Source organism: Salvelinus fontinalis, unplaced genomic scaffold (assembly GCF_029448725.1).
Source record: "Salvelinus fontinalis isolate EN_2023a unplaced genomic scaffold, ASM2944872v1 scaffold_0195, whole genome shotgun sequence".
Lineage (NCBI taxonomy): Eukaryota > Metazoa > Chordata > Actinopteri > Salmoniformes > Salmonidae > Salvelinus > Salvelinus fontinalis.
Window position 1 is genome coordinate 67,501 of NW_026600404.1, and position 14,157 is coordinate 81,657.

At 44.8% G+C, this 14,157-nt stretch overlaps 15 non-coding genes across 15 annotated transcripts in view; all 15 read right to left on the minus strand.

Annotated features, from left to right (window-relative positions):
* Nucleotides 1-33, minus strand: part of trnar-ccu (transfer RNA arginine (anticodon CCU)) — a 73-nt gene extending 40 nt beyond the window's left edge. Inside the window, exon 1 of the tRNA in view lies at nucleotides 1-33. This exon is cut by the window's left edge and continues 40 nt beyond it. This is a non-coding gene — a tRNA (tRNA-Arg).
* A 765-nt stretch (nucleotides 34-798) lies between these two features.
* Nucleotides 799-871, minus strand: trnar-ccu (transfer RNA arginine (anticodon CCU)). The gene has a single exon. It is a non-coding gene; the product is annotated as a tRNA-Arg (tRNA).
* Nucleotides 872-1,367: 496 nt separating this feature from the next.
* On the minus strand, nucleotides 1,368-1,440 carry trnar-ccu (transfer RNA arginine (anticodon CCU)). The gene has a single exon. It is a non-coding gene; the product is annotated as a tRNA-Arg (tRNA).
* A 767-nt stretch (nucleotides 1,441-2,207) lies between these two features.
* Nucleotides 2,208-2,280, minus strand: trnar-ccu (transfer RNA arginine (anticodon CCU)). The gene has a single exon. It is a non-coding gene; the product is annotated as a tRNA-Arg (tRNA).
* Nucleotides 2,281-2,767: 487 nt separating this feature from the next.
* On the minus strand, nucleotides 2,768-2,840 carry trnar-ccu (transfer RNA arginine (anticodon CCU)). The gene has a single exon. It is a non-coding gene; the product is annotated as a tRNA-Arg (tRNA).
* A 1,327-nt stretch (nucleotides 2,841-4,167) lies between these two features.
* On the minus strand, nucleotides 4,168-4,240 carry trnar-ccu (transfer RNA arginine (anticodon CCU)). The gene has a single exon. It is a non-coding gene; the product is annotated as a tRNA-Arg (tRNA).
* Nucleotides 4,241-5,005: 765 nt separating this feature from the next.
* On the minus strand, nucleotides 5,006-5,078 carry trnar-ccu (transfer RNA arginine (anticodon CCU)). Its single transcript has one exon. It is a non-coding gene; the product is annotated as a tRNA-Arg (tRNA).
* Nucleotides 5,079-5,849: 771 nt separating this feature from the next.
* On the minus strand, nucleotides 5,850-5,922 carry trnar-ccu (transfer RNA arginine (anticodon CCU)). The gene has a single exon. It is a non-coding gene; the product is annotated as a tRNA-Arg (tRNA).
* A 772-nt stretch (nucleotides 5,923-6,694) lies between these two features.
* Nucleotides 6,695-6,767, minus strand: trnar-ccu (transfer RNA arginine (anticodon CCU)). The gene has a single exon. It is a non-coding gene; the product is annotated as a tRNA-Arg (tRNA).
* Nucleotides 6,768-7,533: 766 nt separating this feature from the next.
* Nucleotides 7,534-7,606, minus strand: trnar-ccu (transfer RNA arginine (anticodon CCU)). The gene has a single exon. It is a non-coding gene; the product is annotated as a tRNA-Arg (tRNA).
* Nucleotides 7,607-8,378: 772 nt separating this feature from the next.
* trnar-ccu (transfer RNA arginine (anticodon CCU)) lies at nucleotides 8,379-8,451 on the minus strand. Its single transcript has one exon. It is a non-coding gene; the product is annotated as a tRNA-Arg (tRNA).
* A 766-nt stretch (nucleotides 8,452-9,217) lies between these two features.
* trnar-ccu (transfer RNA arginine (anticodon CCU)) lies at nucleotides 9,218-9,290 on the minus strand. Its single transcript has one exon. It is a non-coding gene; the product is annotated as a tRNA-Arg (tRNA).
* A 490-nt stretch (nucleotides 9,291-9,780) lies between these two features.
* On the minus strand, nucleotides 9,781-9,853 carry trnar-ccu (transfer RNA arginine (anticodon CCU)). Its single transcript has one exon. It is a non-coding gene; the product is annotated as a tRNA-Arg (tRNA).
* A 771-nt stretch (nucleotides 9,854-10,624) lies between these two features.
* trnar-ccu (transfer RNA arginine (anticodon CCU)) lies at nucleotides 10,625-10,697 on the minus strand. The gene has a single exon. It is a non-coding gene; the product is annotated as a tRNA-Arg (tRNA).
* Nucleotides 10,698-13,695: 2,998 nt separating this feature from the next.
* trnar-ccu (transfer RNA arginine (anticodon CCU)) lies at nucleotides 13,696-13,768 on the minus strand. The gene has a single exon. It is a non-coding gene; the product is annotated as a tRNA-Arg (tRNA).
* Between the last annotated feature and the right edge of the window lie 389 nt (nucleotides 13,769-14,157).

Sequence of the window (14,157 nt, forward strand, 5' to 3'; positions counted from 1 at the left end):
AGGCCAGTGCCTTATCCAGTAGGCCACTGGGGCACTGTGTTCTCAGTATGACCTATACGATCTGATAGAAGAGGTAAAAAAATATATAATGGCAGGCACTGACAAATGTCATGAAATTACGATTTTTTTTATTTTTGTTCGTACTCCATTGCTAAAAAAAACTGGTTAGCAGAGGATGGTTTCGATCCATCGACCTCTGGGTTATGGGCCCAGCACGCTTCCGCTGCGCCACTCTGCTTCCAACCACCCAAGATTGGACCCACAAACCCTGACTTAGGAGTACAGTATCTTATCCATTAGGCCACTGGGGCACTGTGTTCTCAGTGTGACCTATACGAACTGATAGAAGAGGTAAAAAAATATATAATGGCAGGCACTGACAAATGCCCATGAAATTACAATTTTTTTATTTCTGTTCGTACTCCATTGCTAAAAAAACAGGTTAGCAGAGGATGGTTTCGATCCATCGACCTCTGGGTTATGGGCCCAGCACACATCCACTGCGCCACTCTGCTTCCAACCACCCAAGATTGGACCCACAATCCCTGACTTAGGAGTACAGTATCTTATCCATTAGGCCACTGGGGCACTGTGTTCTCAGTGTGACCTATACGAACTGATAGAAGAGGTAAAAAAATATATAATGGCAGGCACTGACAAATGCCCATGAAATTACGAATTTTTTATTTTTGTTCATACTCCATTGCTAAAAAAACATGTTAGCAGAGGATGGTTTCGATCAATCGACCTCTGGGTTATGGGCCAAGCACGCTTCCGCTGCGCCACTCTGCTTCCAACCACCCCAGATGGGACTTGAACCCACAATCCCTGGCTTAGGAGGCCAGTGCCTTATCCAGTAGGCCACTGGGGCACTGTGTTCTCAGTATGACCTATACGAACTGATAGAAGAGGTAAAAAAATATATAATGGCAGGCACTGACAAATGCCCATGAAATTACGATTTTTTTAAATTTTTGTTCGTACTCCATTGCTAAAAAAAACAGGTTAGCAGAGGATGGTTTCGATCCATCGACCTCTGGGTTATGGGCCCAGCACGCTTCCGCTGCGCCACTCTGCTTCCAACCACCCAAGATGGGACTTGAAACCACAATCCCTGGCTTAGGAGGCCAGTATCTTATCCATTAGGCCACTTGGGCACTGTGTTCTCAGTATGACCTATACGAACTGATAGAAGAGGTAAAAAAATATATAATGGCAGGCACTGACAAATGCCCATGAAATTACGAATTTTTTATTTTTGTTCATACTCCATTGCAAAAAAAACATGTTAGCAGAGGATGGTTTCGATCCATCGACCTCTGGGTTATGGGCCCAGCACGCTTCCGCTGCGCCACTCTGCTTCCAACCACCCCAGATGGGACTTGAACCCACAATCCCTGGCTTAGGAGGCCAGTGCCTTATCCAGTAGGCCACTGGGGCACTGTGTTCTCAGTATGACCTATACGATCTGATAGAAGAGGTAAAAAAATATATAATGGCAGGCACTGACAAATGTCATGAAATTACGATTTTTTTTATTTTTGTTCGTACTCCATTGCTAAAAAAAACTGGTTAGCAGAGGATGGTTTCGATCCATCGACCTCTGGGTTATGGGCCCAGCACGCTTCCGCTGCGCCACTCTGCTTCCAACCACCCAAGATTGGACCCACAAACCCTGACTTAGGAGTACAGTATCTTATCCATTAGGCCACTGGGGCACTGTGTTCTCAGTGTGACCTATACGAACTGATAGAAGAGATAAAAAAATATATAATGGCAGGCACTGACAAATGCCCATGAAATTACAATTTTTTTATTTCTGTTCGTACTCCATTGCTAAAAAAACAGGTTAGCAGAGGATGGTTTCGATCCATCGACCTCTGGGTTATGGGCCCAGCACGCATCCACTGCGCCACTCTGCTTCCAACCACCCAAGATTGGACCCACAATCCCTGACTTAGGAGTACAGTATCTTATCCATTAGGCCACTGGGGCACTGTGTTCTCAGTATGACCTATACGAACTGATAGAAGAGGTAAAAAAATATATAATGGCAGGCACTGACAAATGCCCATGAAATTACGATTTTTTTTATTTTTGTTCGTACTCCATTGCTAAAAAAAACAGGTTAGCAGAGGATGGTTTCGATCCATCGACCTCTGGGTTATGGGCCCAGCACGCTTCCGCTGCGCCACTCTGCTTCCAAACACCCCAGATGGGACTTGAACCCACAATCCCTGGCTTAGGAGGCAAGTGCCTTAACCATTAGGCCACTGGGGCACTGTGTTCTCAGTATGACCTATACGAACTGATAGAAGAGGTAAAAAAATATATAATGGCTGGCACTGACAAATGCCCATGAAATTACGAATTTTTTATTTTTGTTCGTACTCCATTGCTAAAAAAACAGGTTAGCAGATGATGGTTTCGATCCATCGACCTCTGGGTTATGGGCCCAGCACGCTTCCGCTGCGCCACTCTGCTTCCAACCACCCAAGATTGGACCCACAAACCCTGACTTAGGAGTACAGTATCTTATCCATTAGGCCACTGGGGCACTGTGTTATCAGTATGACCTATATGAACTGATAGAAGAGGTAAAAACATATATAATGGCAGGCACTGACAAATGCCCATGAAATTACGAATTTTTTATTTTTGTTCATACTCCATTGCTAAAAAAACATGTTAGCAGAGGATGGTTTCGATCCATCGACCTCTGGGTTATGGGCCCAGCACGCTTCCGCTGCACCACTCTGCTTCCAACCACCCCAGATGGGACTTGAACCCACAATCCCTGGCTTAGGAGGCCAGTGCCTTATCCAGTAGGCCACTGGGGCACTGTGTTCTCAGTATGACCTATACGATCTGATAGAAGAGGTAAAAAAATATATAATGGCAGGCACTGACAAATGTCATGAAATTACGATTTTTTTTATTTTTGTTCGTACTCCATTGCTAAAAAAAACTGGTTAGCAGAGGATGGTTTCGATCCATCGACCTCTGGGTTATGGGCCCAGCACGCTTCCGCTGCGCCACTCTGCTTCCAACCACCCAAGATTGGACCCACAAACCCTGACTTAGGAGTACAGTATCTTATCCATTAGGCCACTGGGGCACTGTGTTCTCAGTGTGACCTATACGAACTGATAGAAGAGGTAAAAAAATATATAATGGCAGGCACTGACAAATGCCCATGAAATTACAATTTTTTTATTTCTGTTCGTACTCCATTGCTAAAAAAACAGGTTAGCAGAGGATGGTTTCGATCCATCGACCTCTGGGTTATGGGCCCAGCACGCATCCACTGCGCCACTCTGCTTCCAACCACCCAAGATTGGACCCACAATCCCTGACTTAGGAGTACAGTATCTTATCCATTAGGCCACTGGGGCACTGTGTTCTCAGTATGACCTATACGAACTGATAGAAGAGGTAAAAAAATATATAATGGCAGGCACTGACAAATGCCCATGAAATTACGATTTTTTTTATTTTTGTTCGTACTCCATTGCTAAAAAAAACAGGTTAGCAGAGGATGGTTTCGATCCATCGACCTCTGGGTTATGGGCCCAGCACGCTTCCGCTGCGCCACTCTGCTTCCAAACACCCCAGATGGGACTTGAACCCACAATCCCTGGCTTAGGAGGCAAGTGCCTTATCCATTAGGCCACTGGGGCACTGTGTTCTCAGTATGACCTATACGAACTGATAGAAGAGGTAAAAAAATATATAATGGCTGGCAGTGACAAATGCCCATGAAATTACGAATTTTTTATTTTTGTTCGTACTCCATTGCTAAAAAAACAGGTTAGCAGATGATGGTTTCGATCCATCGACCTCTGGGTTATGGGCCCAGCACGCTTCCGCTGCGCCACTCTGCTTCCAACCACCCAAGATTGGACCCACAAACCCTGACTTAGGAGTACAGTATCTTATCCATTAGGCCACTGGGGCACTGTGTTATCAGTATGACCTATATGAACTGATAGAAGAGGTAAAAACATATATAATGGCAGGCACTGACAAATGCCCATGAAATTACGAATTTTTTATTTTTGTTCATACTCCATTGCTAAAAAAACATGTTAGCAGAGGATGGTTTCGATCCATCGACCTCTGGGTTATGGGCCCAGCACGCTTCCGCTGCACCACTCTGCTTCCAACCACCCCAGATGGGACTTGAACCCACAATCCCTGGCTTAGGAGGCCAGTGCCTTATCCAGTAGGCCACTGGGGCACTGTGTTCTCAGTATGACCTATACGATCTGATAGAAGAGGGAAAAAAATATATAATGGCAGGCACTGACAAATGTCATGAAATTACGATTTTTTTTATTTTTGTTCGTACTCCATTGCTAAAAAAAACAGGTTAGCAGAAGATGGTTTGGATCCATCGACCTCTGGGTTATGGGCCCAGCACGCATCCACTGCGCCACTCTGCTTCCAACCACCCAAGATTGGACCCACAATCCCTGACTTAGGAGTACAGTATCTTATCCATTAGGCCACTGGGGCACTGTGTTCTCAGTATGACCTATACGAACTGATAGAAGAGGTAAAAAAATATATAATGGCAGGCACTGACAAATGCCCATGAAATTACGAATTTTTTATTTTTGTTCGTACTCCATTGCTAAAAAAACAGGTTAGCAGATGATGGTTTCGATCCATCGACCTCTGGGTTATGGGCCCAGCACGCTTCCGCTGCGCCACTCTGCTTCCAACCACCCAAGATTGGACCCACAAACCCTGAATTAGGAGTACAGTATCTTATCCATTAGGCCACTGGGGCACTGTGTTATCAGTATGACCTATATGAACTGATAGAAGAGGTAAAAACATATATAATGGCAGGCACTGACAAATGCCCATGAAATTAAGAATTTTTTATTTTTGTTCATACTCCATTGCTAAAAAAACATGTTAGCAGAGGATGGTTTCGATCCATCGACCTCTGGGTTATGGGCCCAGCACGCTTCCGCTGCACCACTCTGCTTCCAACCACCCCAGATGGGACTTGAACCCACAATCCCTGGCTTAGGAGGCCAGTGCCTTATCCAGTAGGCCACTGGGGCACTGTGTTCTCAGTATGACCTATACGATCTGATAGAAGAGGTAAAAAAATATATAATGGCAGGCACTGACAAATGTCATGAAATTACGATTTTTTTTATTTTTGTTCGTACTCCATTGCTAAAAAAAACAGGTTAGCAGATGATGGTTTCGATCCATCGACCTCTGGGTTATGGGCCCAGCACGCATCAACTGCACCACTCTGCTTCCAACCACCCAAGATTGGACCCACAATCCCTGTCTTAGGAGTACAGTATCTTATCCATTAGGCCACTGGGGCACTGTGTTCTCAGTATGACCTATACGAACTGATAGAAGAGGTAAAAAAATATATAATGGCAGGCACTGACAAATGCCCATGAAATTACGAATTTTTTATTTTTGTTCATACTCCATTGCAAAAAAAACATGTTAGCAGAGGATGGTTTCGATTCATCGACCTCTGGGTTATGAGCCCAGCCAGCTTCCGCTGCGCCACTCTGCTTCCAACCACCCCAGATGGGACTTGAACCCACAATCCCTGGCTTAGGAGTACAGTATCTTATCCATTAGGCCACTGGGGCACTGTGTTATCAGTATGACCTATATGAACTGATAGAAGAGGTAAAAACATATATAATGGCAGGCACTGACAAATTCCCATGAAATTACGAATTTTTTATTTTTGTTCATACTCCATTGCTAAAAAAACATGTTAGCAGAGGATGGTTTCGATCCATCGACCTCTGGGTTATGGGCCCAGCACGCTTCCGCTGCGCCACTCTGCTTCCAACCACCCCAGATGGGACTTGAACCCACAATCCCTGGCTTAGGAGGCCAGTGCCTTATCCAGTAGGCCACTGGGGCACTGTGTTCTCAGTATGACCTATACGAACTGAAAGAAGAGGTACAAAAATATAAAATTGCAGGCACTGACAAATGCACATGAAATTACGATTTTTTTTATTTTTGTTCGTACTCCATTGCTAAAAAAAACAGGTTAGCAGAGGATGGTTTCGATCCATCGACCTCTGGGTTATGGGTCCAGCACGCTTCCTCTGCGCCACTCTGCTTCCAACCAGCCCAGATGGGACTTGAACCCACAATCCCTGGCTTAGGAGGCCAGTGCCTTATCCATTTGGCCACTGGGGCACTGTGTTCTCAGTATGACCTATACGAACTGATAGAAGAGGTAAAAAAATATATAATGGCAGGCACTGACAAATGCCCATGAAATTACGAATTTTTTATTTTTGTTCATACTCCATTGCTAAAAAAACAGGTTAGCAGATGATGGTTTCGATCCATCGACCTCTGGGTTATGGGCCCAGCACGCTTCCGCTGCGCCACTCTGCTTCCAACCACCCAAGATTGGACCCACAAACCCTGACTTAGGAGTACATTATCTTATCCATTAGGCCACTGGGGCACTGTGTTATCAGTATGACCTATATGAACTGATAGAAGAGGTAAAAACATATATAATGGCAGGCACTGACAAATGCCCATGAAATTACGAATTTTTTATTTTTGTTCATACTCCATTGCTAAAAAAACATGTTAGCAGAGGATGGTTTCGATCCATCGACCTCTGGGTTATGGGCCCAGCACGCTTCCGCTGCACCACTCTGCTTCCAACCACCCCAGATGGGACTTGAACCCACAATCCCTGGCTTAGGAGGCCAGTGCCTTATCCAGTAGGCCACTGGGGCACTGTGTTCTCAGTATGACCTATACGATCTGATAGAAGAGGTAAAAAAATATATAATGGCAGGCACTGACAAATGTCATGAAATTACGATTTTTTTTATTTTTGTTCGTACTCCATTGCTAAAAAAAACAGGTTAGCAGATGATGGTTTCGATCCATCGACCTCTGGGTTATGGGCCCAGCACGCTTCCGCTGCGCCACTCTGCTTCCAACCACCCAAGATTGGACCCACAAACCCTGACTTAGGAGTACAGTATCTTATCCATTAGGCCACTGGGGCACTGTGTTCTCAGTGTGACCTATACGAACTGATAGAAGAGGTAAAAAAATATATAATGGCAGGCACTGACAAATGCCCATGAAATTACGAATTTTTTATTTTTGTTCGTACTCCATTGCTAAAAAAACAGGTTAGCAGAGGATGGTTTCGATCCATCGACCTCTGGGTTATGGGCCCAGCACGCATCAACTGCACCACTCTGCTTCCAACCACCCAAGATTGGACCCACAATCCCTGACTTAGGAGTACAGTATCTTATCCATTAGGCCACTGGGGCACTGTGTTCTCAGTATGACCTATACGAACTGATAGAAGAGGTAAAAAAATATATAATGGCAGGCACTGACAAATGCCCATGAAATTACGAATTTTTTATTTTTGTTCATGCTCCATTGCAAAAAAAAACATGTTAGCAGAGGATGGTTTCGATTCATCGACCTCTGGGTTATGAGCCCAGCCCGCTTCCGCTGCGCCACTCTGCTTCCAACCACCCCAGATGGGACTTGAACCCACAATCCCTGGCTTAGGAGGCCAGTGCCTTATCCAGTAGGCCACTGGGGCACTGTGTTCTCAGTATGAGCTATACGAACTGATAGAAGAGGTAAAAAAATATATAATTGCAGGCACTGACAAATGCACATGAAATTACGATTTTTTTTATTTTTGTTCGTACTCCATTGCTAAAAAAAACAGGTTAGCAGAGGATGGTTTCGATCCATCGACCTCTGGGTTATGGGTCCAGCACGCTTCCTCTGCGCCACTCTGCTTCCAACCAGCCCAGATGGGACTTGAACCCACAATCCCTGGCTTAGGAGGCCAGTGCCTTATCCATTTGGCCACTGGGGCACTGTGTTCTCAGTATGACCTATACGAACTGATAGAAGAGGTAAAAAAATATATAATGGCAGGCACTGACAAATGCCCATGAAATTACGAATTTTTTATTTTTGTTCATACTCCATTGCTAAAAAAACAGGTTAGCAGATGATGGTTTCGATCCATCGACCTCTGGGTTATGGGCCCAGCACGCTTCCGCTGCGCCACTCTGCTTCCAACCACCCAAGATTGGACCCACAAACCTTGACTTAGGAGTACATTATCTTATCCATTAGGCCACTGGGGCACTGTGTTATCAGTATGACCTATATGAACTGATAGAAGAGGTAAAAACATATATAATGGCAGGCACTGACAAATGCCCATGAAATTACGAATTTTTTATTTTTGTTCATACTCCATTGCTAAAAAAACATGTTAGCAGAGGATGGTTTCGATCCATCGACCTCTGGGTTATGGGCCCAGCACGCTTCCGCTGCACCACTCTGCTTCCAACCACCCCAGATGGGACTTGAACCCACAATCCCTGGCTTAGGAGGCCAGTGCCTTATCCAGTAGGCCACTGGGGCACTGTGTTCTCAGTATGACCTATACGATCTGATAGAAGAGGTAAAAAAATATATAATGGCAGGCACTGACAAATGTCATGAAATTACGATTTTTTTTATTTTTGTTCGTACTCCATTGCTAAAAAAAACAGGTTAGCAGATGATGGTTTCGATCCATCGACCTCTGGGTTATGGGCCCAGCACGCTTCCGCTGCGCCACTCTGCTTCCAACCACCCAAGATTGGACCCACAAACCCTGACTTAGGAGTACAGTATCTTATCCATTAGGCCACTGGGGCACTGTGTTCTCAGTGTGACCTATACGAACTGATAGAAGAGGTAAAAAAATATATAATGGCAGGCACTGACAAATGCCCATGAAATTACGAATTTTTTATTTTTGTTCGTACTCCATTGCTAAAAAAACAGGTTAGCAGAGGATGGTTTCGATCCATCGACCTCTGGGTTATGGGCCCAGCACGCATCAACTGCACCACTCTGCTTCCAACCACCCAAGATTGGACCCACAATCCCTGACTTAGGAGTACAGTATCTTATCCATTAGGCCACTGGGGCACTGTGTTCTCAGTATGACCTATACGAACTGATAGAAGAGGTAAAAAAATATATAATGGCAGGCACTGACAAATGCCCATGAAATTACGAATTTTTTATTTTTGTTCATGCTCCATTGCAAAAAAAAACATGTTAGCAGAGGATGGTTTCGATTCATCGACCTCTGGGTTATGAGCCCAGCCCGCTTCCGCTGCGCCACTCTGCTTCCAACCACCCCAGATGGGACTTGAACCCACAATCCCTGGCTTAGGAGGCCAGTGCCTTATCCAGTAGGCCACTGGGGCACTGTGTTCTCAGTATGACCTATACGATCTGATAGAAGAGGGAAAAAAATATATAATGGCAGGCACTGACAAATGTCATGAAATTACGATTTTTTTTATTTTTGTTCGTACTCCATTGCTAAAAAAAACAGGTTAGCAGAAGATGGTTTCGATCCATCGACCTCTGGGTTATGGGCCCAGCACGCATCCACTGCGCCACTCTGCTTCCAACCACCCAAGATTGGACCCACAATCCCTGACTTAGGAGTACAGTATCTTATCCATTAGGCCACTGGGGCACTGTGTTCTCAGTATGACCTATACGAACTGATAGAAGAGGTAAAAAAATATATAATGGCAGGCACTGACAAATGCCCATGAAATTACGATTTTTTTTATTTTTGTTCGTACTCCATTGCTAAAAAAAACAGGTTAGCAGAGGATGGTTTCGATCCATCGACCTCTGGGTTATGGGCCCAGCACGCTTCCGCTGCGCCACTCTGCTTCCAACCACCCCAGATGGGACTTGAACCCACAATCCCTGGCTTAGGAGGCCAGTGCCTTATCCAGTAGGCCACTGGGGCACTGTGTTCTCAGTATGACCTATACGATCTGATAGAAGAGGTAAAAAAATATATAATGGCAGGCACTGACAAATGTCATGAAATTACGATTTTTTTTATTTTTGTTCGTACTCCATTGCTAAAAAAAACAGGTTAGCAGATGATGGTTTCGATCCATCGACCTCTGGGTTATGGGCCCAGCACGCATCAACTGCACCACTCTGCTTCCAACCACCCAAGATTGGACCCACAATCCCTGACTTAGGAGTACAGTATCTTATCCATTAGGCCACTGGGGCACTGTGTTCTCAGTATGACCTATACGAACTGATAGAAGAGGTAAAAAAATATATAATGGCAGGCACTGACAAATGCCCATGAAATTACGAATTTTTTATTTTTGTTCATACTCCATTGCAAAAAAAACATGTTAGCAGAGGATGGTTTCGATTCATCGACCTCTGGGTTATGAGCCCAGCCCGCTTCCGCTGCGCCACTCTGCTTCCAACCACCCCAGATGGGACTTGAACCCACAATCCCTGGCTTAGGAGTACAGTATCTTATCCATTAGGCCACTGGGGCACTGTGTTATCAGTATGACCTATATGAACTGATAGAAGAGGTAAAAACATATATAATGGCAGGCACTGACAAATTCCCATGAAATTACGAATTTTTTATTTTTGTTCATACTCCATTGCTAAAAAAACATGTTAGCAGAGGATGGTTTCGATCCATCGACCTCTGGGTTATGGGCCCAGCACGCTTCCGCTGCGCCACTCTGCTTCCAACCACCCCAGATGGGACTTGAACCCACAATCCCTGGCTTAGGAGGCCAGTGCCTTATCCAGTAGGCCACTGGGGCACTGTGTTCTCAGTATGACCTATACGAACTGAAAGAAGAGGTACAAAAATATATAATTGCAGGCACTGACAAATGCACATGAAATTACGATTTTTTTTATTTTTGTTCGTACTCCATTGCTAAAAAAAACAGGTTAGCAGAGGATGGTTTCGATCCATCGACATCTGGGTTATGGGTCCAGCACGCTTCCTCTGCGCCACTCTGCTTCCAACCAGCCCAGATGGGACTTGAACCCACAATCCCTGGCTTAGGAGGCCAGTGCCTTATCCATTAGGCCACTGGGGCACTGTGTTCTCAGTATGACCTATACGAACTGATAGAAGAGGTAAAAAAATATATAATGGCAGGCACTGACAAATGCCCATGAAATTACGAATTTTTTATTTTTGTTCGTACTCCATTGCTAAAAAAACAGGTTAGCAGATGATGGTTTCGATCCATCGACCTCTGGGTTATGGGCCCAGCACGCTTCCGCTGCGCCACTCTGCTTCCAACCACCCAAGATTGGACCCAAAAACCCTGACTTAGGAGTACAGTATCTTATCCATTAGGCCACTGGGGCACTGTGTTATCAGTATGACCTATATGAACTGATAGAAGAGGTAAAAACATATATAATGGCAGGCACTGACAAATGCCCATGAAATTACGAATTTTTTATTTTTGTTCATACTCCATTGCTAAAAAAACATGTTAGCAGAGGATGGTTTGGATCCATCGACCTCTGGGTTATGGGCCCAGCACGCTTCCGCTGCGCCACTCTGCTTCCAACCACCCCAGCTGGGACTTGAACCCACAATACCTGGCTTAGGAGGCCAGTGCATTATCCAGTAGGCCACTGGGGCACTGTGTTCTCAGTATGACCTATACGAACTGATAGAAGAGGTAAAAAAATATATAATTGCAGGCACTGACAAATGCACATGAAATTACGATTTTTTTTATTTTTGTTCGTACTCCATTGCTAAAAAAAACAGGTTAGCAGAGGATGGTTTCGATCCATCGACCTCTGGGTTATGGGCCCAGCACGCTTCCGCTGCGCCACTCTGCTTCCAACCACCCAAGATTGGACCCACAAACCCTGACTTAGGAGTACAGTATCTTATCCATTAGGCCACTGGGGCACTGTGTTCTCAGTGTGACCTATACGAACTGATAGAAGAGGTAAAAAAATATATAATGGCAGGCACTGACAAATGCCCATGAAATTACGAATTTTTTATTTTTGTTCGTACTCCATTGCTAAAAAAACAGGTTAGCAGAGGATGGTTTCGATCCATCGACCTCTGGGTTATGGGCCCAGCACGCATCCACTGCGCCACTCTGCTTCCAACCACCCAAGATTGGACCCACAATCCCTGACTTAGGAGTACAGTATCTTATCCAGTAGGCCACTGGGGCACTGTGTTCTCAGTATGACCTATACGAACTGATAGAAGAGGTAAAAAAATATATAATTGCAGGCACTGACAAATGCACATGAAATTACGATTTTTTTTATTTTTGTTCGTACTCCATTGCTAAAAAAAACAGGTTAGCAGAGGATGGTTTCGATCCATCGACCTCTGGGTTATGGGCCCAGCACGCTTCCGCTGCGCCACTCTGCTTCCAACCACCCAAGATTGGACCCACAAACCCTGACTTAGGAGTACAGTATCTTATCCATTAGGCCACTGGGGCACTGTGTTCTCAGTGTGACCTATACGAACTGATAGAAGAGGTAAAAAAATATATAATGGCAGGCACTGAAAAATGCCCATGAAATTACGCATTTTTTATTTTTGTTCGTACTCCATTGCTAAAAAAACAGGTTAGCAGAGGATGGTTTCGATCCATCGACCTCTGGGTTATGGGCCCAGCACGCATCCACTGCGCCACTCTGCTTCCAACCACCCAAGATTGGACCCACAATCCCTGACTTAGGAGTACAGTATCTTATCCATTAGGCCACTGGGGCACTGTGTTCTCAGTATGACCTATACGAACTGATAGAAGAGGTAAAAAAATATATAATGGCAGGCACTGACCAATGCCCATGAAATTACGATTTTTTTATTTTTGTTCGTACTCCATTGCTAAAAAAACAGGTTAGCAGAGGATGGTTTCGATCCATCGACCTCTGGGTTATGGGCCCAGCACGCTTCCGCTGCGCCACTCTGCTTCCAACCACCCAAGATTGGACCCACAAACCCTGACTTAGGAGTACAGTATCTTATCCATTAGGCCACTGGGGCACTGTGTTATCAGTATGACCTATACGAACTGATAGAAGAGGTAAAAAAATATATAATGGCAGGCACTGAAAAATGCCCATGAAATTACGAATTTTTTATTTTTGTTCGTACTCCATTGCTAAAAAAACAGGTTAGCAGAGGATGGTTTCGATCCATCGACCTCTGGGTTATGGGCCCAGCACGCATCCACTGCGCCACTCTGCTTCCAACCACCCAAGATTGGACCCACAATCCCTGACTTAGGAGTACAGTATCTTATCCATTAGGCCACTGGGGCACTGTGTTCTCAGTATGACCTATACGAACTGATAGAAGAGGTAAAAAAATATATAATGGCAGGCACTGACCAATGCCCATGAAATTACGATTTTTTTATTTTTGTTCGTACTCCATTGCTAAAAAAACAGGTTAGCAGAGGATGGTTTCGATCCATCGACCTCTGGGTTATGGGCCCAGCACGCTTCCGCTGCGCCACTCTGCTTCCAACCACCCAAGATTGGACCCACAAACCCTGACTTAGGAGTACAGTATCTTATCCATTAGGCCACTGGGGCACTGTGTTATCAGTATGACCTATATGAACTGATAGAAGAGGTAAAAACATATATAATGGCAGGCACTGACAAATGCCCATGAAATTACGAATTTTTTATTTTTGTTCATACTCCATTGCAAAAAAAACATGTTAGCAGAGGATGGTTTCGATCCATCGACCTCTGGGTTATGGGCCCAGCACGCTTCCGCTGCGCCACTCTGCTTCCAACCACCCCAGATGGGACTTGAACCCACAATCCCTGGCTTAGGAGGCCAGTGCCTTATCCAGTAGGCCACTGGGGCACTGTGTTCTCAGTATGACCTATACGAACTGAAAGAAGAGGTAAAAAAATATATAATGGCAGGCACTGACAAATGCACATGAAATTACGATTTTTTTTATTTTTGTTCGTACTCCATTGCTAAAAAAAACAGGTTAGCAGAGGATGGTTTCGATCCATCGACCTCTGGGTTATGGGTCCAGCACGCTTCCTCTGCGCCACTCTGCTTCCAACCAGCCCAGATGGGACTTGAACCCACAATCCCTGGCTTAGGAGGCCAGTGCCTTTTCCATTAGGCCACTGGGGCACTGTGTTCTCAGTATGACCTATACGAACTGATAGAAGAGGTAAAAAAATATATAATGGCAGGCACTGACAAATGCCCATGAAATTACGAATTTTTATTTTTGT